This window comes from Hemicordylus capensis, chromosome 4, assembly GCF_027244095.1.
Source record: "Hemicordylus capensis ecotype Gifberg chromosome 4, rHemCap1.1.pri, whole genome shotgun sequence".
Classification (NCBI taxonomy): domain Eukaryota; kingdom Metazoa; phylum Chordata; class Lepidosauria; order Squamata; family Cordylidae; genus Hemicordylus; species Hemicordylus capensis.
The window spans coordinates 1,450,197-1,473,763 of record NC_069660.1 but is presented as its reverse complement, the minus strand read 5'-3'; the positions used below and the strand labels follow the sequence as shown (position 1 = coordinate 1,473,763).

Here is a 23,567-nt window from a genome sequence, read left to right as displayed (position 1 = left end):
TACTCTAAATGGCATCACAAGGAAGCTATACTTCTCTCTTTGAGACTTTTAACGCACTCTTCCATTTCATATCAGGATATAGCCCATTACAACTATCTACCTGATTTTAATTCTTATCAAAGGATTATGATCACATTCAAAATTGCAAGATTTCCTTCGATGTTGCTTCGCTTAAACCGGCTATTGGCCAGATATGGCATTAGAACTCAAAGATGTTTCGTTGATCTCCAGCCAACGCCTCTCTATGTACAGAAGACCAAAGAGAGAGCACAAAAGACCAATTGATGTCATGCAAGATTATGTTCATGCCTCCGTGCAGCTAACAGCCTGAATCCTGCAAATGATTCCCTCATCATTACTGACTCTCAAGGACATTCCACTCCCTTTGAGTCTTCACAGCTGGCTGAACTTAAACAAGGAAGGCAAGAGCTGCTCATCTGTCCAGCTACAGCTGCAACTAATTCTTTTAGACCTAATGACTCTCCTGATCTCGTTGATATGATCTCCTCTGAATTACATGAGAGTTCTTTACCATTGACTGAGACATTGGATAATTTGGCTTTGCTGGGAAACAACACAGAGAAAAATGCCTTGGTTTCCATTCCTGTTTCAACTCGGACAATTAACGACCTCTCTATTCAATCTAATGAGCCGTACTCACCCTGCATCTCACAACCTTCTCATGTCTCTAAATTTAGCTCGGAGCTACTGAAGCTGGTTGATATAGCCGTTCAAGAGAATGTTCTGATGGAGAAAAACAGGTGGGCAGGCATACTCAGTGATCCACACTTTGATGCTTTACTGTCCACCTTGGACCCTATCCATATGTCCTCCACAAACAGTCCTATGGAGACTTTGAATGTTCTGGTCTCTCAGGGGGGATTCCAATCCTCTTTGTGATCCGCCAGCTGACACTACACGGGAATCTTTATCAATACCCCATGTTGTGCTGGACTTGCCATCGGCTACCAACTGTGAATCCTTAGGAAGATCCCTGCCTGCGCAGGAGACTGCTGTTGCTCTGGACAAAGAGTGTCCTCACTCTGAACAAAATTGACTTGTGGGGTTCACGGCGCAACTCAGGGTGCTTTCCTGGAATGTGGCCAGTTGGAAACATAAGATCTGTGATTTAGATTTCCGCTCCTTTATTAGCAGTTTTGATATTCTTTTGCTACAGGAAACATGGGCTATCGGTAATATCTCTTTGTCTGGTTTTTTGGTACACTCTTTAGATGCGGTACCAGGTACAAGAAAGGGTAGGCCAAAGGCGGGGTTGGCTATTCTTACTTCCACCATGCTCAGGGGTAAAGTGTCCCTAACTGGACAATTGTATTTGCTAGCCCTTGCCATTCTTATTAGCCTGAAAACATTTAATATAATAGCAATTTCTGTTTATGTACCTCCAGTTGGTTCCTGTACAATCATAGACGAGATATGGCATAAATTAGAGGCCTTTATAGCCTTTATCCGAGCAGCCTTTTTGGGGACTTCTGTGATAACGGCTGGTGACTTTAATGCTCGTTTGGGTTCTGATAATGACACTCTTTGTAATAAATCCATTACCATCCTGTCGATATCCCTATTCCATCGCCCTTGCTTACAAGGTACTCTAAGGACCCTAGGTCTAATACCCGTGGTTTCCATCTCCTGTCCCTATGCCATAAGGAGGATCTCCATCTCCTTAATGGCTCCGTTATAAGAGATTTTCCCGCTGAATTTTCCCATTGGACTGGTTCTTTGATTGATTATATGGCTATTTCACGTAATTTGGCTTCGCGTGTCAGCTCTTTTCGGGTGGTTCCTCGCCCGGAAAGTGACCATTCTCCCCTTGAGCTATGCTTATGGTCAACTGGCTCAATCCATTTGGTGGATGGACAGCTGTCCCATTTAGAATTGGAGCATGGGCCCCTCAGAGCTAAATGGATAGAAGAATGCACTTTTCGTTTCTCTGCAATACTGAATTCAGACAAAGCTAGCGGTTTGCGAGAGGCGATATTAGCCCCACGTAACATTCAGGAGAGAGATTCTACTCTCTCCCACTATCACAATATTTTGGCTCTTCTACTTCCTGTGCTGGTTAAATCTCGTTCTCATTCTAGTAATAACCTCAAGGCTCCGTCTAAGCCGTGGTTCGACCTTGATTGCCTGAATCCAAAAAGGGATTTGGTAAGGGTCTTTAAAAGCCATGTTGCTGATCCATCGTTAATCTCTAAGCAGGTGATCTCAAAACAAAGATCACAATATAAACAGCTAATTAGAGATAAGAAATTTAAAGCTGCCAGAGAAAACTGGGCCAAATTAATTGAGGCGGCTAGATCAAAGAATCAAGTTATCTTCTGGAGGCTGATCTCACCCGTAATGGGCAAAGCTTTTTCCTCCCCCTCTTATTATATCTCAGCTGCTGCTTGGGAAGAGCATTTTCATTCCCTCTATAAAAGGGTTAGTGGGATGGATGTCAATATCATCAATGAATTAAATAATACTATGATTCCCAGTTGGGACCCTGTATCGTGCTCCAAAGTCGAAAGGCTTATTAAAGCTTTTCCTAGAGGCAAGGCCCCAGGAAGCGACTTTATTACTATTGAAGCGCTTCGGCCTAATCTTGATTGGTGGGTACCCCTGCTTGCTTCTCTCTTTTCTTACATCGACTCCACGGCTAATATCCCCTGTGATTGGGGTGTAGCCATTATTATACCCATTTATAAAAAGGGCAATAGGGATGACCCTAAAAACTATTGCCCAATCAGCCTTCTCAACGTGATTAGTAAGATCTATGCTAAACACCTATTTTATAAATTGGTGGATTGGATTGAGTCAAATGATGTTCTGGCCCCAGAGCAGGCTGGCTTTCGGGCGGGCCGGTCCACCCTGGAGCACGCCCTCACTCTACAATTCTTATCTGAAAAATATTCCATTAAGCCAGCTTCCGGACTTTATGTCGCCTTTATTGATCTTAAATCTGCATTTGATCTTATATCCCATGAAAGGCTTTGGCGTAAACCGTGGGATCTTTCAATAGACAGAAGGCTGTTATTATTGATTTCTTCCTTGTATGAAGGCGCCTTTCTAAAAGTTCGCTGTAATGCACTGGGGTCCCTTTCGATTGCGATACCTACATACAGGGGCGTGAGGCAGGGTTGCATCTTAGCTCCCTTATTATTTAATCTATATATTAACTTGGTGGTCTCTTTTGTATCTACACCTTCTACGCATCCTCCCAAAATAGCAAATAAGCATGTATCTATTCTTTTATATGAGGATGATATGGCAATCATGTCCCAAACCCCAATTGGTTTGAGACGTGCTTTGGTCCTCCTTTAAAAATTTTGTTCCTAAGAGTTCATTGAGATAAAATATGAAAAAACTAAAGTCCTAGTCTTTGCAAAACGACCTAGGCAATATTGTTGGTCCATCAATGGTCATAGGATTGCACAGGTCAACTCCTTTAAATACCTAAGAGTGGTTTTTCATTCATCAGGCTCACGCAATGCCCACCTCAAATCTACTTTGTTGACGGCACAGCTAACTACGAACCTTATTACATCTTTTCATTTCTCGAGGGGGGCTTCTTATATCCCCGCTGCAGTTAAACTATTTGTATCTAAAGTCCACCCTCAAGTGCTGTACGGAGCCCAAATAGGACCTGTTAGCAACTTTACGGCTTTAGAAACCCTGCAGTCTAAATTTCTGAGATCTATATTGTTAGTCCCCCGATGCGTGCCTAATGTTGCGTTAAGACAAGAGGTGGGTATGATTAGATTGGAGACTTGTTATTGGAGGAATATCATATCATTCTGGTTAAAATTTGTCTTCTCTTGTGTAGGATTGGCCCCCCTTATTAAGACTGATTGTTTCAGATTTAAGTGGAAGACCCAAATTATTGACAAATTGGCTCATTATGGTTTCTCTTAGGATGAGATTATCAAAACAGGATATGATCGAGCCAGGATTGAGATCAAACAACGTATCATGGACATGGAACTGCAGGAAGAAGTTGCTTCCTTGCCTAAGAATGTTTTTTTGGGGGGGGATCAAATGTTTAACATTAAACCAGCTAGCTATTTGAGTCTAATTACCATTCCTAAATTTAGACGTGCTTTGACGCTCGCCCGTCTAAATGCGCTTCCATCTGCTGTTATGGAGGGAAGATTTAAAGGTACCCCTTTCTCTGCTCAACTTTGCCCTTGCGGGTCAAGTGGAGACAACTGCGCATGACATTTTATACAGTAATTTCTATAGGGACGCCCGCTTAAGATTAGTGTCCCCTTTGCTGCAACGTTTTCCTGGGCATTTGGATGACTTCTATTTGAAGTATTTACTGTCCAGTCTTGATGACGACCTAATTAGCAAAATGGCAAGGTACTGTTATATCATTTGCAACATCCGCTTAGGTTTTCAATAATGTTTTGCTTTCTTTTTTCTGTGATTCCTGTTTTATGATTGTAATGGAGGGTGCTCTGCTCTCTTTGGCTTTCAGTAAGATCTATCTGGAGTTCACCACAACTGTCTTAATTTTAACCTGTCAGTATTGCATTACAATCTGTTTGATTTATTATGCTGAGTTTTTTGTAAGTATGTATGTTTTACTAAGTATTGGTCTATGACTGCAATAAAGGACGACTGATTGATTGATTGACAGAGGTGGAAAGGAAGAACAATTATTGTTATGTATTTTGTACAGATTGTATTGAATTTATTTTATTAGAATTTTTAATTCAATTCATTTTATTTTAATTTAAATTACTCTTGCCCTGTCAGAGCTTCAAATTTAAATTTTGATTAAATTCATTTTAATTAATTTCACTTTAATTTTATTTAATTGATTGATTGATATTTAGTGTTACTTTGATCATCAGCACCCTAAAAATTGACCTCGGCCCCCATGAACCAAGTCACGGTCAGTTTCGGCCCACCAGGTTATTTGAGTTGAGCAGGCCTGTTGTAGAGTAACATTCAGACAGAGCAACATTTGGACAAGGAGTAACATAATGAATAAGAACTTGTAAGAGTAAAGATCTGGAAGGACTTTGTGAATCTACATGAAATAAGGACTTGTGGATTTAACTGACCTTCAAGCAACACCATTTGGGGCTTATGAAATGGAAACCTTTCCTTCTTCAATATAGGTGTGTTTCATCTATGTATGTCAAAATTATGTATGCTTTAAGTACGTTGTGTGTGTGAATAGATCTTTATACACGGTATATACATTGTTTCATGTATATGGTTTGTTCCCCGTCATCTTATCTGGCAGCTGCTCGCAAACTCTCGCGAGAGCTGCCACACATGTGATTAGCAACGGGTACTTTTAAGAGAATTAAAGGTAGGTAGGTAGGTAGGTAGGTAGGTAGGTAGGTAGGTAGATAACACTTTAAAACTGCTACCCTTGCAGGGAGCTATGAGATTATTAAAATTCTAAGGTATATAATGTTTGTCATTGAATCCACTCTCATTTGCTACCAGAGAATCTACTCTCAGAACAACAAAACACAGTGCCCCATGGGCTTGTGGGTTTGGGGGTGATTGTCACCCTATGTGCACTACACCACCACTTGCTCTGGGCCACCCTGGTGCCCCCACAAGTGGAGTTATGGGGCTTCTAAAATCCCCATTATTTGCTATGGGGCTTAAAGATGTGCAAAATTCAGAAATTCTTTAAAAATCACCCCTTTAACTGATTTCTTTTAAATTTGGATGGTAGCAGGCATCCACTAGGGCACTACCACCTGACCCAGTCTTCTGCCCCCCAACCCCCTTTTCTGCCCTGAATCTGCCCCCAAAACATCCCAACTTCAAATATTCTTTAAAAATCACCCCTTTGCCCAATGTTTTTGAAATTTGGGTGGTAGCTTCCACCCATTGGGCACTACCACCCAACCCACTTTGGTTAAAAAAAATGGTGTCTAAATATCTGAATTTTTCTAGTCCGACTCTGGGGTGATTTGTTTTGTACCCGTATCTGGGCAATTATGGACAGGGGTGATTTGTTTTGTCTACAAATCACCTGAATAAGCCAGATTCAGGTACAAATCATTTTGTATCTGAATTGCTTCATGCATCCCTAGGTTTTGCATCTGTCTTCATGGCAGAGGATGCTGACCATAAACCCTTCCAAACTGAGCTTTGTTTAGATGCTGAAAAACTGGGCCAATTTGAGATGACAAGTGAAGATGTTCTAAATTGTTTTGGAAAAACTAAAAATTAACAAATTGCCTGGAGCTTTCCCAGAGAGCAGACTTTACCGTGGGTTTTCTGCAAGCCTTTACTGCAAGTCTGAAGTTGCCCAAAAAACCCAACGCAAAAAGTGGATTTTTTTGCTCCGCATATAAATCAGGCTACACTCCAATGCCTGATGAAAAACCTGAATTGAGTGTGAAGTGCTGCCTGATAGCTCACAGGGACTTTGGGGTAAATTTGGCTAATATGTGAACGCACATCTCCATTCCAGAAGAAATGCGAATCAAAAGCCAGGTGTAAGAAACTTCCAGGGCCAGATAGCATCAACCCAAGAGTTCTGGTTACAAAAATATGTAACCTGTCCCTAAAATCAGGTTCTGTACCAGAGGACTGGAAAATGGGTAATGTGTAACTCTAATTTTCAAAAAGGGAACCAGGGTAAACTGATGGAAAGCACAGTTATGGAGAAAATTGGTCAACATATAGAAGAACAAGCCCTACTGAAGGAGAACCAGCATTAGGGGTGTGCACAAAACTGGAAAACACAGTTCAGTTCACTTAGAGCCAGGCGCAAACTGAACTGGGTCCAGTCCGGTTCTGTGCAAAATAGAACTGGTCCCAGTCCACTATCCACGCTGAAGGGAGCAGTTGTTCTCCCCCTGCTGAAGGTGCCTCTTGGCCCAGTTAGCAGGGCTGGAGCTGTGCTCTCTCCAGCTGCCCTCAAGAGGGTGCCAAAGCCCCAGCATCCATGCTTCGAGCTGAAGCAAGCGCTTGGCCTCAGGTGGAAAGGAAGCAGGAATCTTTGCCCAAGCCTCAGAGAAAACCAGGGCCCCCAAGTGCTGAGCCAGCCCCCAAACTGAAACAGGGCTTCCATAATCTACAATGGCATTTCAACATGCCCAGGACAATACCAGCTCCCTTTACGGGGGGGGGGCACCACAGGTAAAGCCTCAGCGGGTGAATACCAGGGCTGTGCACAGCATTTCCTGCAGCAACTTAGTCCCCCAGACAAGGTGTGACCATGGCAGCCGTCACCTGAGTCCTTCCACATTCCGGACTGCTGAGGGGGGTGCCGGGCATCCTGCTCTTCGCCTCAAAAGAGGTGCACAGAGGAGGGGAAGCCTCCCTCCCTCACCTCCTTGCAGTGAGTCACCCCAACTCTCTCTTTTCTCAGCTGACTCTGATCACGGAAGAGCTGTGCTTCTTGGTTGTTTGTGTTGGTACATTTATTCTATTATCAGGAGGTGTGGCCCATTGCTATAATAATAATTGATCTGATTACTGAGTGTTAAAATCTGTGGACAATAAAATATCTCCAAGATGGGGCTGAGAGAGATTCCTGCCTGCAACCTTGGAGAAGCCGCTGCTGCCAGTCTGTGAAGACAAGACTGAGCTAGATAGACCAATGGTCTGACTGGCAGTTTCCTATGTTCCTATATAAGATTGTTGATCACCTTGTCCATTCATTGACCAGGAAAAGTGGCATATCAATGAATCAAACAATAATAAAATGGTTCATTCACAAGTCCTTTACTTGATTTCACAGCTGTCACTCATTTTCAATTATCTTTGAACTTCCCTGGGAAACTTGGATGCAGCTTGGATGCACATTCTGATGAGAACATAGGAATATAGGAAGCTGTTGTATGCTGAGTAAGACCCTTGGTCCACCTAGCTCAGTATTGTCTTCACAGACTGGCAGCAGCTTCTCCAAGGTTGTAGGCAGGAATCTCTCTCAGCCCTCTCTTGGAGATGCTGCCAGGGAGGGAACTTGGAACCTTCTGCTCTTCCCAGAGCAGCCCCATTATCCCCTGAGGGGAAGATCTGACAGTGCTCACACTTCTAGTCTCTCATTCATATGCAGCCAGGGCAGACCCTGCTTAGCTAAGGGGACAAGTCATGCCTGCTACCACAAGACCAGCTCTCCTCTTGCATGAGGATGGAAGCGTGTGCACACGTGGGTGGGAAGGTCATTCCTCTTGGTGCCATTCCTTCCAATAGCACCTGTGCATTCCACAGAGAGAGGGATTGGGCACGGCCACCTCAGCAATAAGAGTTCCTGCTCCCCACTCCCCCCACACCTTCCCCCGGCTGAGGGAAGTTTGCATCCTTTCACCAAAGGGTTAAAGGAAATCAATCCCAAAGGGGAGCTTAATTCATGGGGGAAGCAACACTTCAAAAAGTGAAGCCTCTGCCCCACGTGTGTAGGGGGGGGAGGGTCTTCACTAATACAACCCCTGTTAACTGACCAAAGATGCACCTTTTAAAGTGGTGATTCTCTTCTATTTAGCAGTGGGGGCTGTGGGCGGGCAGAGCGACTGGCCCTATCCAGCCCCAGCACAGCATCCCTCCAGTGGCTGCTGCTGGTGTCTCCTTTGTGTTTCTTTTTAGACTGTGAGCCCTTTGGGGACAGGGGACCATCTTATCTATCTATCTATCACACTAAGGTCGTACATGGCAAGCTGCACCCCGACCAATGAAAATGTGGGGGTGGGGCTTGCACGTACAACCTTCATCCACAGAAGGGATTTTGGCCGCCATCTCTGCTGCCAGTGTCTCTTCGTCTCCCACCATCTCTGCCGCCATGGAGTGGCTTAAGGCAGGGGAGAGGCAGGGCGAGGGGCCGAATCAGCCAGTGGGGGGCTGAATTTGATGGAGGGGAGCAGGAAGGAGGTTTCTCAAGGAGCCGGATCAGTGGTGCGGTGGGGGGGGGGGCTAGGGAGAACTAGTGTGCAGATGCTCTGTGCTGGGCTAGCTAGTTATTTATTATTTCTTTCTCTATGTAAACTGCTTTGAGAGCTTTTGTCAAAAAGCAGTATATAGTAGTAGTAGTAGTAGCAGTAGTAGTAGTAGTAGTAGTAGTAGTAGTAGTATACAGCAGCAGTTCGTCCTAACGAGCTGTGGGGGGGCTGCCAAATGAGGCACAGCTGGCTCAGGTTCCTGGTGGCCTGATTGTACCTTTTCCTCCCCTCTTGCCCTGCCCCGTTAATGAGAGCCATGCTGCCTGCAGGCTGGCCACTCATCAGGTACTGTTTAGCCCTTTTAGCCCTTCAGCTGGGCGGACTAAGCCCATGGGTCGCTGCATGGTAGTTCAGCCCTGATCTGTAACCTCCAGTGTGCACTTTCCTCCCACTCTGTCTAGTCAAACGAGTCTGGTAAGATGTTGCAGTCCTTCAAAAACCTGTAAAACCAGAGCTGTGCCAGAGGAAGAGATGATGGGGGGAAACTGACATTCTTCCCGTCAGACAATCCACTCGATGTTTCATGGTAGGAATATTGCAGGTGCCGGGAAGCTGCTGCACCCAGTTCTGGCTCCCTGACAGTGGTAGTTGTGTCCACAGGCATGGTGTGTTCGGCATTCCCATTTTCCCTTTAGACATGTAAAATATCCAAAGTGCAGCTCTTGAGAAGGGAACTTATTATTACTAAAACATCTCTTACACGTGCAGAGATTAAAACTCTGTAACAGGAAACAGCAAGTACACAATCAATGTAGGTTAGTACACTGGAACCACTGGAGCTTAGATGCAGAGACAAACCAGGATAAAGACACAAGGTTAAGTACATAGTTAAGTGCCTAGTAAACACTAAACATGTTTCACACCACAAATAAATCCTATACAAGTTACCTCTGACCTTCAGAACACATCCATATAAAACCTTCCATAACCGCAGCTGCACAAAATTTGGCAACCTTGTAGGTGGTAGAAGGTATTTTATCTGCAAGGAGGAGTGTGGCGTAAAATTCAGCAGTCCAGCCAGGAAAGCATGATAGCAAGGGAGAAATAAGACTGCACTGGCTATCACTATAAAAAGCACAAAACAGCAGCACCTGGTGGACAGAGGACAGGTTCAACCTCACCTGAGCCACAGGGGCATAACCGACTGGCCAGAGGGGTTTTCAAAAACCTTCCAGATATAGCGGCTGATGATAAGGTGTCATATCTTACTCGGAGATATGGTTTGGATAACTTCATGGAGGAGAGGTCTACCAACAGCTACTAGTCGGCACACTATAGGCCACCTCCAGCCTCAAGGGCAGGATGCCTCTGAGTACCAGTTGCAGGGGAGTAACAGCAGGAGAGAGGGCGTGCCCTCACCTATTGCATTTGGGCTCCCCAGGGGCATCTGGTGGGCCACTGTGTGAAACAGGATGCTGGACTAGATGGGCTTCCTTGGGCCTGATCCAGCAGGGCTGTTCTTATGTTCTTATGAGGAAAACCCTGTGATGGCTTGATAAAGAGAGGGACAATAGCTAGCTAGCAGGTTCCCTGCTAAAGTCACCAAGGCACCCTCTTATGGTCTCCAGGATGGAGCTTAAATCATTCTGATGTTCAATGTCCAAGACCCTCTGTATGAGGATCTCTTTGGCTTGCCTATAATCTAATAATGACAAATGTTCAGCAGAGAGGCCGAGTGATGACAATTTACCCATCAGTGCTCATGTCCAGGTGGATTAAAACCTTTCAGCCATCTAAATTAAGTGCAATTTGAGCAGTTAAATGCAATTACAAAGTACCGCAAACCTTAAAAATAAAGTTGAATCATATAACCTTGCCCTCTTAAAAAGGGACCTTCTGTGGTCATCATCCTCTCTCTTCAGTTGGACACTACCTAGATTAATGACTTCCTCCCACCCACCCCCACTTCTTCCCAGGTCAATATCCCATCACATTCAGATGCTATATTGGGAGTTAAATCCTGCAACTCAGCTCCCTTCCCAGGAGACCCGTCCTTTTGGGTCTTCTTGGGTTTGATAGAGAGGTCCTCATCCTGTTACATATGTTACTTTCTCTGAGGAATTAGACTGAGCCTTGTGCTTTAAAAATGAAATACCTGATTTAAACCAGTAACCTGAGAAAGAAGGTGGAAATTATTTGGGCTGCTCCATTCCTTTCAAGATGGAGCTGTTTCAGGAAGATCAAATGAGCAAACACACATTTGGTAGCATATCATATACATATGACCAAATTAAAAAATGGCATGATGACCATTTGCTTGGTTGAGTGCCCCAGATGGAGAAGCTACCATCCCTCAGTTGAGATTTTGGCACTGTAACTACCTCCAGGTCTCCGGATTTATGGTGAAAGGCCCTTGTCTCTGGGAATGATGGGAGATGTAGTTCAAGAACACTTGAGGAGCCCAGGTTGGGAACCTCTCCTCTAGAGCAGGGATCCTCAACGTTGGGCCCCCAGATGTTCTTGGACTTCAACTCCCATAATCACCAGTCAAAGGCCACTGGGCCTGGGGATTATGGGAGTTGAAGTCCAAGAACATCTGGGGGCCCAACGTTGAGGATCCCTGCTCTAGAGAGAACATGGGAGTTATTGGGGGTGGGAATTCCTGCTCAGAGCTCCTCTCCAGGGAACCCAATCTTATTCCCATCACTCCACTGAATACAAGATTCTCTGAATAGTAAGCTAGGCATGTTTAAAAGATTCTCCTCTCTTAAACCTCTTCCCAGATTTTAGGATTCCATAGTACTGGAAATTGTAACCAAAGCAGCATGGATGAGGAGGAGAGCTGGTGTTGGGGTAGCAAGCACAAATTGTCCCCTTTGCTAAGCAGGCTCCATCCTGTTTTGCATTGAATAGGAGACAAGTGAGCACTGTAAGATATTCCCCTTTGGGGATGGGGCCACTCTGCTTGCCTGCAGAAGGGTTCAAGTCCCCTCCCTGGCAGCATCTCCAACGAAACAGGGCTGAGAGAGAGACTCCTGCCTGTAACCTTGAAGAAGCCACTGCCAGTCTGGGTAGAAAATACTGAGCTAGATGGACCAAGGGTCTGACTTTGTATAAGGCAGCTTTCTATGTACAGAGATATGCATGAATTGAAAACTGTGATTCATTTCATGGTCGAATCAAAACCAGCTGTTTTGATTTAACCACAAATCTGGCCATCTCAAAACCAGGCTGTTTTGATTCAGACTTGATTTTTTAAAATCAAATCCAAATCTATTTGATCTGTGCTGTGGGGGGTGGGGAGGAGAGCCTCTGCTTGATATACTCTTAAAAGAAAATGGCACCGGGGCACCCCAAAATTAATTACCTTTATTGCAGAGCTTGCAGTGGTGACCCGACCTGCCAGTGCTACCACCACCACCACCACCACCCTGAGGCCGTCAGCCACTCTGGTGGAGAAGAGGTGCCTGCCTGCCTAGACTTAAAGTTTTCAGGCTCTGCTCCTCTGGCGGGAGTGGAGACATCATAGCAGGGATGGCAGTGGCTGGGAGGCAGCAATTGGACCATCCCTCCCCCTTCCCGCTGGCCTTACCTGGCTCACTGCAGCACTGATTTGCTGTTGGCAGGGATGGGGAGGCCGTGATCAGCCCACCACCCCTCTCCACGGCCTCCCTGGCTGTACGCTAGCAGTGAAATGAGAACTGAGCTGGGCTCCTTTCAATGGCCTCTGTGCTGGTGCAGGGAGGCCATGTAATGGAGTCATCTGGTGTTCCTTTTTGCTAGAACACTGGTGCTTTTGTGCAAAAGCCCCAGTGTTCTTCTCATCTGTTGAGCCATTGTGTGAAACAAGTTGCTGGACTAGACAGGCTTTGGGTCAGATCCAGCAGGGCTATTCTTATGCTCTTATATGACATCACAAAATGTGTTATTCCAAGGAGCATTGCCAAGATTTCCTGGTCACTCCCAAGTGCTTCCTTGAGTAATATACATGCAGCAGCTCCTTGGCCTCCCTTGGCAACAGAACCTCCGTAATGAAGCATCTCCTTGTGGCTTCTTATGCAACCAACATTTGCATGAATGATGGCATTTGCTAGTTCTCTGTTGTTCTGCGGTTTATTCTGGGAGAGGCTGCTCTTGCTCAGCTCTTGCTGGGCCAGCATATAAATCACATGGGCAGCAGCTGGATATGCAGACCTGCCTAGCCATGAAGTCTGGTGGCCTCCTTTTGCTCCTTTCCCTCTGCGCACTGATGCCTGCATCCTTTGGTCGAGGTGAGTACTTACTTTTGGGTAATGATCTGAGCACCGCTTGCTTCCAGCTGCACATGGGCAAGTATGCCTTCTCCTTCATCTTCTCAGCTTCTTGTGGGTCCTTCTTCCCACACCCCAAATCCCTCCAAATGCAGTGTTCAGACTAGAACGTTGAAGAGGTATTTGACAAAGAACTGACCTGAGAACGTCTAGCGGGACACAGAGGGACCCACATTTTCTAGCTGCAGCATAAGCTCTTGCTCCTGTTTTAGCAAACTGGAGAATTGTCAGTTGAGAGGAAGAGGCAGGCGCTGTGGAGGAGACAGCATGGGAGAGATGGGACTGGACTCTCCACTGGGTGAGATGAGATGGACCCCAAGCTCTCCCATCACAGGAGACTGCAGTTTAGGAGCAAGGCGGAAAGGGGAGCCTGCAGAGGGAGTGATCTGAGGGCCAGTGACCACACCATGCCTGGAAAGAACCTAGCATCAAGCAAAGGGGCTGCCCAGAGCCCATCCAAGCTCCACCCCTGTGTTCAGCCCTTCACCATGAAAGCTCTGCTGGGAGAGGAGGGGAAGAGAAGCCACACCCCATTCCTTCCAATGGTGCCACTTTTAGAACGCTGGACTCTCTGCTGCATGGGAGTGGTTCTCTTTCTCAAACGGGTTTCACAATGGTAGGGGGGTTCTGTGTTGCAGCGAGGCCTGGATCCTGCCCTCCCTTCCCTTCAACAATGTCACCACCTTGCTCCAAACTCTGTGTGGATGATATGGACTGCGCTGGATACTACAAATGCTGCCGCAAAATGTGTTCAATGCTCTGTATGGAGGCTTTGCCAGGTGAGATGAGTCTGTGGAGGCTGAGACCCTGATGAAAGGGCACTGAAGAAACCAGGTGGGCTGGTGTGTGTGTGTGGGGGGGGTAGAATAGCCTCCTTCTGGGCAGCGCCTTGTGCCTATCCTTGCTTCCCTGAGGGGACCTCCTGTCAACAGCCAAGAGTTGTATCTATGATCACCATCTGGCAATCTGGGATCAGATCTCATAGAGTTTTCTTTTTAAAAATTGCTTCTTTCCCCAAAAAGGAGATTGCCCAAACAACGTTGCATTTTTACTGGAGAAGAGAAGGCAAAAAAAACACCCCAGTATTCAGTCAAAAGGGACAGGAAATCCAAGCGTTTAGATCAGAATTTTTCCTGGAGGAGGCTGTGGAGGTCATAATTGCAAGGAGAGTTCAGCCACTCTCAATAGCTCGGTGGATGCTAAGTGATCTCCCTGGAATTTGACTGCTGCCCCCACTGAACAAACAAACAAACAAACAATCTCTATTTTGGCCAGTGACCAGCAAAACACAAAACAATAATACAGTAGTAAACCCATGAATTTTCTAGGCAGGTGAGAGAGAAGGAGATTTCCTCAGATTGTGGGGCTCCTAAACTTAATCACTTGAACAGGAACTCCCTTTTAACTGGGGCAGGTTCAAAACAAGGGAAACTCTTGCTACCAGAGCACAGACACACCCTTTAAAGTGGTGATTCCCGTACATTTAGCAGGGGAAGAGCAACCAGCTATATCCACCAATAGCACAGCATCCCTCCAGTGGCTGCTGCCGGTGTCTACCCCATATATATTTTTAGAACATAAACCTTTTGGGGGGCACCGTGATTCAGTCAGTCAGTAATTCCTCTCTTTATTTATGGCCACATTCACATGACTGCTACACACACACACACACACACACACACCTGGGTGGGGGTTCCTCTGGAGGTTAGTCAGGACCAGTGGGTGTGCCTGGCAATCAATCGGTATGCCTGCCAGGTTGTTGCTGCACTGCAGCCCCCACACAAACTTGGTTAACGTCTCCAGGGGAATTGCCCATGGCAACCTTTATCCTCCAAGGACCCAGATGAAATCCTGGCAACCCTAACACTGTCCCACGCAGTCCCCTCATACTGGAAAGCCTTTGACCACTCTCCCATTGGCCCCAATGCCAGAGTGGGCACGTGGGCAAAACCAGCTGCCTTAACCCCTTTCCTGCCATGGGGAGACCATTGGGGGTTACAAAAGAGCTGACCGTTGGATGACCCTGGCAGGGAGGAGGAAAGGGGCTGTCCGGAAACCCAGGATAAACTTAGGCCAATGCACGGACCCTGCATGGGCTTCATCCTGGACAGCACAAGCTACAGTACCTGAGGGGCAGGTGCGCCCCCTGGGGGAAGGAGGGCAAGGAGGGAGCATTCCCGACAGCTGGGCACTGTGCGTGAGACCGCAGGCAGAGGCCGAGGGGATGGCATCTCCCTCGGGGACCACTTGCTCGCCAGCTGCATTCGATGCCCACTAATCACTTGCCCCCCTCCCATGGATCTGGCATCACATCCCTGCTCTGGCACCATGAATTCCCCTCCATGTGATTGGTGCCATTCCCGGCACCACAATGGGAAGTACCATTTCTGGAAGGGGGCTTCGGCCTCTGCACTTCCTGGTCCAAAACAGCACGACCCCCTCATCATGCACAGCAGCTGATCCAGGCCATGAATCGAGGCCACCTTGCAGCCATCTCTGCTGCTGTGACTCTTCCCAGCACTCCTCCTCCCCCTTTGGCCAAACATCTGGCTGTGGCCCATCGGGGGGGGGGGCATTGTCCCTAGGGGAGACCGAGCTGTTGCTCCTTGAGCCACACCAAATAAAAGGCGCACGGCTGGAGGGACATGGCTGTGTGGCAGATGGTGGCCTTGCTTTCATTCGCCTCTGGAAATGCACAGGTGAGCAGCACAAGTAGCAGAGATGGCCCAAACACAGGAGTGCCCTCAACCTGTGGGTGGGATGTGCCTCTGCTATGCTGGTGTCCCTTTAAGAGGCAGTGATGGAGTTGTGGGGGCCGGTGCAGGTGGGGCATGCAGGTACGGACGATGGATGAGGTGGTGTGTGGCCAGGCAGAGTGTAGCAGGAAGTGTTCTGGCTGTCTGGTCATGGAGTGCGGGTGAGAGGCTAGAGCGGCGGTGGGTGTGGTCCACTTTAGGCATGGGTGTCTCTGGGGGACATGCAGGTGAGGGTGTGGCGCATGCAAATAGCGATCCACTGGGATGGATGACATGGGGAGTCCTGGGAAATGCTAAGCACGATGGGACACTTTTTGTTCACATATAGTTGCATTAATTAATTAATGACCCCACTTATAGTGCTAGATGCACTCCTCCAAGCAGCGAAAAGTCCCAGGGGTGCAGTGCTACTTGGATGCTGGCTAGTTTTGGAGGAGGGATCATTGGCCGTGTATCCTGCCTTGGTAATATTTGGCTCATGTACAAATGTACAAGCATGGGGTGGAGGTGAAATAGCAGAGCACTCCAGCAGCAACAGCAGGTGACATTTGCCCCCCCCCCCCGAGAACGAGCCTTAAGCCCTTAGGTGTTCCAGCTCGCTGCTCAGTTTCTCCATGCAGATTCCACCCCAACTCAGCCTGTTTCTCTCTGCCTCCCAAGCTGATGCTCTTGTGCCTTTACACACACACACACACACACACACGGCAGGCAGGGATGAGTCGCCTTTCTGTCTCACAGCAGCAACCCCTCCCATCAGGTGTGTGTGGGTGCCTGCCAGGGATGGAAGTCTCCCTTTAAGGGGACTCCAGCATGATCCCACAGCCAGGAGCTTGCCTTGAGAACCACCAACTGGCCACCTGAGCTCGTAGACTAACAAAGCAGTGGTCAGCCAGCATTCATGACAGCAAGCTCATCCCCAAACCAATACTTTCATCATTTCACTTCGGCTCAGCTTGGCTAGAATCCCAGAAATAGAAGTGCCTCCTCAGTTTGTCATTTGGGAGACCACACTGTCTATGATGACAGGATATGCTGTAGCTAAAGCAGAGAGATGCAGCCTCTCCCAAGCCATGCAGGAAACTGCTGGCACTGTTGGAGGCTTCAGTTTCCCCTCCTAGACCCGTGGGCCTTCCTGCCTTGTGTGAATGACCCTCCTTTCCTTTCTCAGCAGGAACGTGACAAAGATGCAGAGCCTGAAATCCCCTCCACCAGCTCAGTCTTGGACTCCTGGCTCCTGTGATTCGGACCTCGGACCCTAAGTGCAAAGACTCTCTCCTACCCTCATGGGCAGGTCCCAGCATCTCAGCTACATGCCCCATTTCCCACATTGCAATAAAGTGACATGATGGTCTGGATAGTGCTGTGCGTGGTTCTTAAGCCTTGTTCTCCTGCATCATTCCAGAAGGGTGTTGGGCGGAGGAGAGCAAACAGAGGCTTCTGCTGGACGTTTGTGGAAATCCTGCAGAACACGTCTGACAAGGGTTAGCCTCCTTGCCTCTCCAGGAGGCAACAAGGCAGGGAGCACAAAACCCGAGAGAAGAGGCCTGATGGAAGCAGGTGTGGCAGTTCAGAGTCCAAATGGGCTGTTCAGAGAGCATGATCTGAAAAACATGCATGCTGTAGAAATGCTTCCTCACAATATCCAGCTCTGGTCCTCAGGTATGCTACACTGGATTCTAGGGACCGTTTCTCTCCTGGGATTTGTGTACAGGTTGACGCCAGTCACTTCAACCTCAGCCAAAAGCCCTATTATCAGCTAGAATAATTTTAGAAAGCAGGGTGGAGTCTTAGATTCCTCCCAAACCTGTAAGCACATGTTTTAATATGTACGGACATGGAAGAGATCCATAGGAGTAGAACGTAAGTGTACAAGAAGAGCCTGACTGGCTCAGTCCCAAGGCCCATCTAGTCCAGCACCTTTTTCTAATTGAGGCCCACCAGAGAAGAACATAAGTCCAGCCCTGCTGGATCAGGCCCAAGGAGGCATATCCAATCCAGCATCCTTTTTCACACAGTGGCCCACCCGATGCCTCTGGGGAGCTCTCAAGCAGGAGATGAGGGCGCCCCCCCCCATGCCATTGCTCCCCTGCCACTGGGAGGTGCCCACCAGTGCTTGGTCTGTAAAGCCAGCAGAAGAGACAAGACCTTCCAAAGCCTTTACTGCTTACATGGCTGTGGCAGTGCCTTGCCCTCCCAGCTCCAGGTTGGAGACCGCGCCTTGTACTGTGAGGACTGATGGGAACATGTCTTCTCGTCATTTCTGCATACATGACATGGAATTCAAGGTGGCCACTTGATTTTTCAATTTCCATACTTTCTGGTGAAAGTGGTGAAAACTGGTGAAAACTGAAAACACCTTAACTCTGGTCTTAAAATAAGCCCCGCCCCCCATCACCACTGTGCACCACCACCACCATGCAGCAGGAACCTGCCCGAAAGGTAGGAGCAGAACCACTGCAAAGCAATGTCCCCCACTCCCAACCCCCTCAGACGTTCCAGTAGGATACTATGATCGATAGTATCGAAAGCCACCGAGAGGTCAAAAAGGACCAACAGAGTCACACTTCCTCTGTCAATTCCCAGTTGGAGATCATCCATCAGGCTGACCAAGGCAGTCTCCACCCCATAGCCCACCCAAAAGCCAGTCTGAAATGCGTCTAGATCAGGGGTCCCCAACCTGTGGCCCTCCAGATGTTGCTGAACTACAATTCCCATCATTACAACCACAATAATTTGTAGATGGGGGTGATGGGAATTGTAGTTCAGCAACATCTGGAGGGCCGCAGGTTGGGACCCCTGGTCTTGATAATCCGTTTCCTCCAAGACTGCCTGGCACTGGGAGGCCATGAGCCTCTCAGTTACCTTGCCCAACCATGGAAGGTTGGAGACAGGCCTGTAGTTACTCAATTCTGAGGAATCCAAGACAGGCTTCTTCAGAAGTCATCTAATAATTGCCTCCTTAAGGCACATAGGCATTCTGCCCTCCCTTGGAGAAGCATTCATTAGCTCTACCAGGCCTTCTACAACACCGCCCCCCCCCCCCCGCACCAGATAGTATAAGCCATGTCGGACAAGGGTCAAGAGAACAGGTGGTAGGCCGCTCCGCTCCAAACAGCTTGTCCACATCCTCAGGAGTCACAAATGGAACTGATCCAACCTAACCACACAAGAGGAGTCGCTGGACACCTCCACATCAGGCACTGTAGTAATTGTGGAGACTTAGTTTAAGTTGACCTGAATATGAGAGATATTACCCACAAAGCATTATTTATTTATTTAATTAACATATTTTTATACCACCCAAAGCTTACATCTCTGGGCAGCTTACAACAAAAACAAAAACAAAAAGTTAAAACTTTAGTTAAAACAAATAAATGATTAATTAAAACACTGGTTAAAATAAATGACAACAAAAAGTTAAAACATTATAAAAATTTAAAATGTTAAAACCATATTTTAAAATACAGTTAAAACTATTAAAACAGAATTTAATTAAAAGCCTGGGTGAACAAATGTGTCTTTCTTTCTTTCTTTCTTTCTTTCTTTCTTTCTTTCTTTCTTTCTTTCTTTCTCTATTTATTTATTTATTGAAACATTTTTATACCGCCCAAAACTTACATCTCTGGCCAGTTTACAACAGAATAAAAACAAAGTAAAAAATTCATTAAGACAAAAATGTTGTAACACACATTCCAACAATTTAAATTTTTTAAAATAATATTTTAAAACAGCATTAAAACCGTTAAAACAACATTAATTAAAAGCTTGGGTGGAGAAATGTATCTTTAAAGACTTTTTAAAAGCTGTCAGAGATGGGGAGGCTCTTATTTCACTAGGAATGCATTCTAAAGCCTCGGGGCAGCAGCAATAGCAATAGCAATAGCACTTACATTTATATACCGCTTTATAGCCGAAGCTCTCTAAGCGGTTTACAATGATTTAGCATATTGCCCCCAACATTCTGGGTACTCATTTTACCGACCTCGGAAGGATGGAAGGCTGAGTCAACCTTGAGCCCCTGGTCAGGATCGAACTTGTAACCTTCTGGTTACAGGGCAGCAGTTTTACCACTGCGCCACCAGGGGCTCATTTTAAAGCAGAGAAGGCCTGTCCCTGAGTGGCCAACAGACGAGCCGGTGGCAGCTGCAGATGGACCTCTCCTGATGATCTCAGTGGGCGGTGGGGTTCGTGCCAAAGAAGGTGTTCCCTTAAGTTCCCAGGGCCCAAACTGTTTAGGGCTTTATAGATTATAACCAGCACCTTGTATTTTGCCCGGAAACATATCGGCAGCCAGTGTAATTCCTTCAATATGGGAGTAATATGGTCTCTCCGAGATGGCCCAGAGACCAGCCTGACTGCCGCATTCTGGACCAGCTGTAGTTTCCGGACTATGTACAAGGGCAGCCCCACATAAAGCACATTACAGTAATCCAATCTGGAGGTTACAAGAAGATGTACCACTGTGTCTTGAGGTCATTCACCTCAAGAAATGGATGCAGCTGGCATATCAGCCGAAGCTAATAGAAGGCACTTCTGGCCACTGCCTCAACCTGGGACACCAGGGAGAGGCTTGGATCCAGAAGCACCCCTAAACTGCGTACCTTTTCCTTCTGGGGAAGTGTGACCCCATCCAGAACAGGCAGATCAAAATCATCTCTCAAGTTCCAACCCTGCACAATGAGTACCTCTGTCTTAGCCAGATTCAGTCTCAGTTTGTTATCCCTCATCCAGCCCATCACCGACTCCAGGCAGGCATTTAGGGAGGTTATGCCCTCTCCCGATGATGCTGACATGGAGAAATAGATTTGGATGTCATCAGCATACTGGTAGCACCCTGTACCAAATCTCCTGATGATCTCTCCCAGAGGTTTCATGTAAATGTTAATCAACATCGGACACAATACGGAGCCCTGGGGAACACCATACAAAAGTTCAGATTTTGAAGAACAGCAGTCTCCAAGGGACACCATCTGGAACCTGCCTGAGAGGTAGGAGCAGAACCACTGCAAAGCAGTGCCTCCAACTCCCAACCCCCTCAGACGCTCCAGAAGGATACTATGGTCGATAGTATTGAAAGCCGCCGAGAGGTCCAGAAGGACCAACAGAGTCACACTTCCTCTGTCAATTGCCAATTGGAGATCATCCATCAGGCCGACTAAAGCAGTCTCCACCCCATAGCCAGCCCGAAAGCTAGTTTGAAATGGGCCGAGATAATCAGTTTCCTCCAAGACTGTCTGGAGCTGGGAGACCACCACACTCTCAATTACCTTGCCCAGCCATGGAAGGTTGGAGACAGGCCTGTAGTTGTTCAAGTCCGAGGGATCCAGGGTAGGCTTCTTCAGAAGCGGTCTAATAATTGCCTCCTTAAGACTAGGAGGCATCCTACCTTCCCTCAGAGAAGCATTTATAATCTCTACCAGGCCTTCTACAACAACCCCCCTACCAGATAATATAAGCCATGTCGGACAAGGGTCAAGAGAACAGGTGGTAGGCTGCACCATTCCAATCAGCTTGTCCACATCCTCAAGAGTCACAAACTGAAACTGATCCAACCTAATCACACCAGAGGAGTCACTGGACACCTCCACATCAGACACTGAGATAATTGTGGAGACAGAGTCTAAGTCGGACCGAATACGAGAGATTTTTTCCACAAAGAATTCATTAAACACATCACAGCGGGTAATCAATGGTTCCAGATTCTGATTCAAGAGAGGAGGGGCACTCACTAGCCCTCTCACAACCCTGAACAACTCTGCCAGATGTGAACTTGAGGATGCAATACGGGCAGAAAAGAATCGCTTCTTTGCCACACATATCGCCTGAGCATAGATCTTCAAATTAGCTCTATGTTGCAATCTGTCGGATTCAAGCCAAGTCTTTCTCCACTTGCGCTCCAGTCGTTTACCTCACCACTTCAGCCCCCGTAGTTCTGCTGTATACCAAGCGGCCAATTTTGAAGCAGGTTGGAGAGGACGCTTTGGAGCAATCATGTCTACTTCCTTGGTGAGTTTGCTGTTCCAGTTCTCCACCAGGGCATCAACAGGATCACCGGCAGAGCCAACACTAAATCCCTCCAAGGCTTCTTGGAATCCTATTGGATCCAATAACCTTATTATCCTAAATAGGCCCTTCAGCCCTGTGAAGGTGGGATGTGATTGTGAATCCAACCATAACCAAATGGTGGTCTGTCCATGACAATGGGGAAATCACAGGAGTCCCCACCACCCTGATCAGCGTGAAAGACCAAGTCAAACGTGTGACCAGCAATGTGCGTCAATCCTGAGACCACTTGGGATAGGCCCATAGTTGTCGTGGCCACTATAAAATCCTCAGACACCCTGGACAAATTGGTCCCAAAGTGAGCATTGAAGTCCCCCATTACCACAAGCCTGGGGGACTCCAGCACGAAGCCCATCAGCTCAGTTAGGGACCCCCGTTGAGCAGCGTGGTGATCGGTACACCAACAGAAGTCGCAGTCCATCCCTGGTCCCCAAACTTAAGTACACACATTCGATATGGTCTGACACTTCAACAGGAATCCTGGTAAGGGAGATGTTATTCTTATAGACCACAGCCACTCCACCTCCCCGCCCATGGTCCCTCACCCACTCTTCAACGGAGTACCCTGGAGGAAGAAGCTGAGACCAGACCAGGCCTCCAGCCTCCCACAACCAAGTCTCCATAATACATACCAGGTCGGCTCCTTCATCCAGAATCAGATCATGGATGGTTTCTGATTTGATCTGGCATTGCAAAGGAGCAAGGTGAGGTTCCAAGGGTTGTTGGCACTGCTCCTCAAGGTCAAAGAACTCACAGGACATCTGGAAGGGGAAAGAGCTATTAGATTTCTGATTTTCCTTCCCCTGTAATGATGACCCGCTGATCTGCCAATGTTACTTCTTCCGTTCCCCACCACTACCGGAATTGCCCCCCCCCCCATAATCAGTGGATACGGCCCCTGCTTCCCCATCTCCAGACAAGCCCATGCCCAGTCCTGACCACGTTGTTTTCATACATAGATAGGACAGCTCATGTTCCAAAGGACTGGGGTGTGGCTGTAATCATTCCAATCTATAAGAAAGGTAATAGGAAGCTCCATGAGAATTATAGACCTCAGTCTGCTCAGTGTGGTGAGTAAACTGTATGCCAGACACTTGTATGAGAGGCTGCTTGACTGGTTCTAAATGCTGAGGAGCAGCTTGGGTTTTGTGCTGTTGTTTCTCTTATGGACCCAGCTGCAATTTTGTAGCATATAGTAGGGAAATACTCCTCTAACCCCAGTTCAGTTCTGTATGCAGGTATTAGGGGTGTGCAATTCGGATTTTTGGTGTTTCGGCTTGGACCCGAGCCGAAACACCCCTGTTCTGTTCTGTGGCCGAATATGGCCCTCCCGAATCACCCCTCGATTCGGTTCGGACCTGAATTTATTCGGGTCCAAATCTGAATCAATTCAGGGCAAAAAAGTGGGTCCCGGGGGCAAAATAGTGGGGAGGGGTGGTAGTGCCCAATGGGTGGAGGCTATCACCCAAATTTCAGGGGGATTGGTCAAAGGGCTGATTTTTGGTGAATTTTTGAAGTTTTAGTGTCTTTAGGGCAGATAGGGGGCATAACGTGGGATCTGGGTCAAAAGACTGGGGTGG

The 23,567-nt window shown here is 47.3% G+C and overlaps 1 long non-coding RNA gene across 1 annotated transcript; it reads left to right on the top strand.

The window, feature by feature from the left end:
* The first annotated feature begins 12,881 nt into the window (after positions 1-12,881).
* On the top strand, positions 12,882-17,275 carry LOC128322500 (uncharacterized). The gene is made up of 3 exons (XR_008305743.1): positions 12,882-13,129; positions 13,807-13,947; positions 17,093-17,275. It is a non-coding gene; the product is annotated as an uncharacterized LOC128322500 (long non-coding RNA).
* Positions 17,276-23,567: the final 6,292 nt, after the last annotated feature.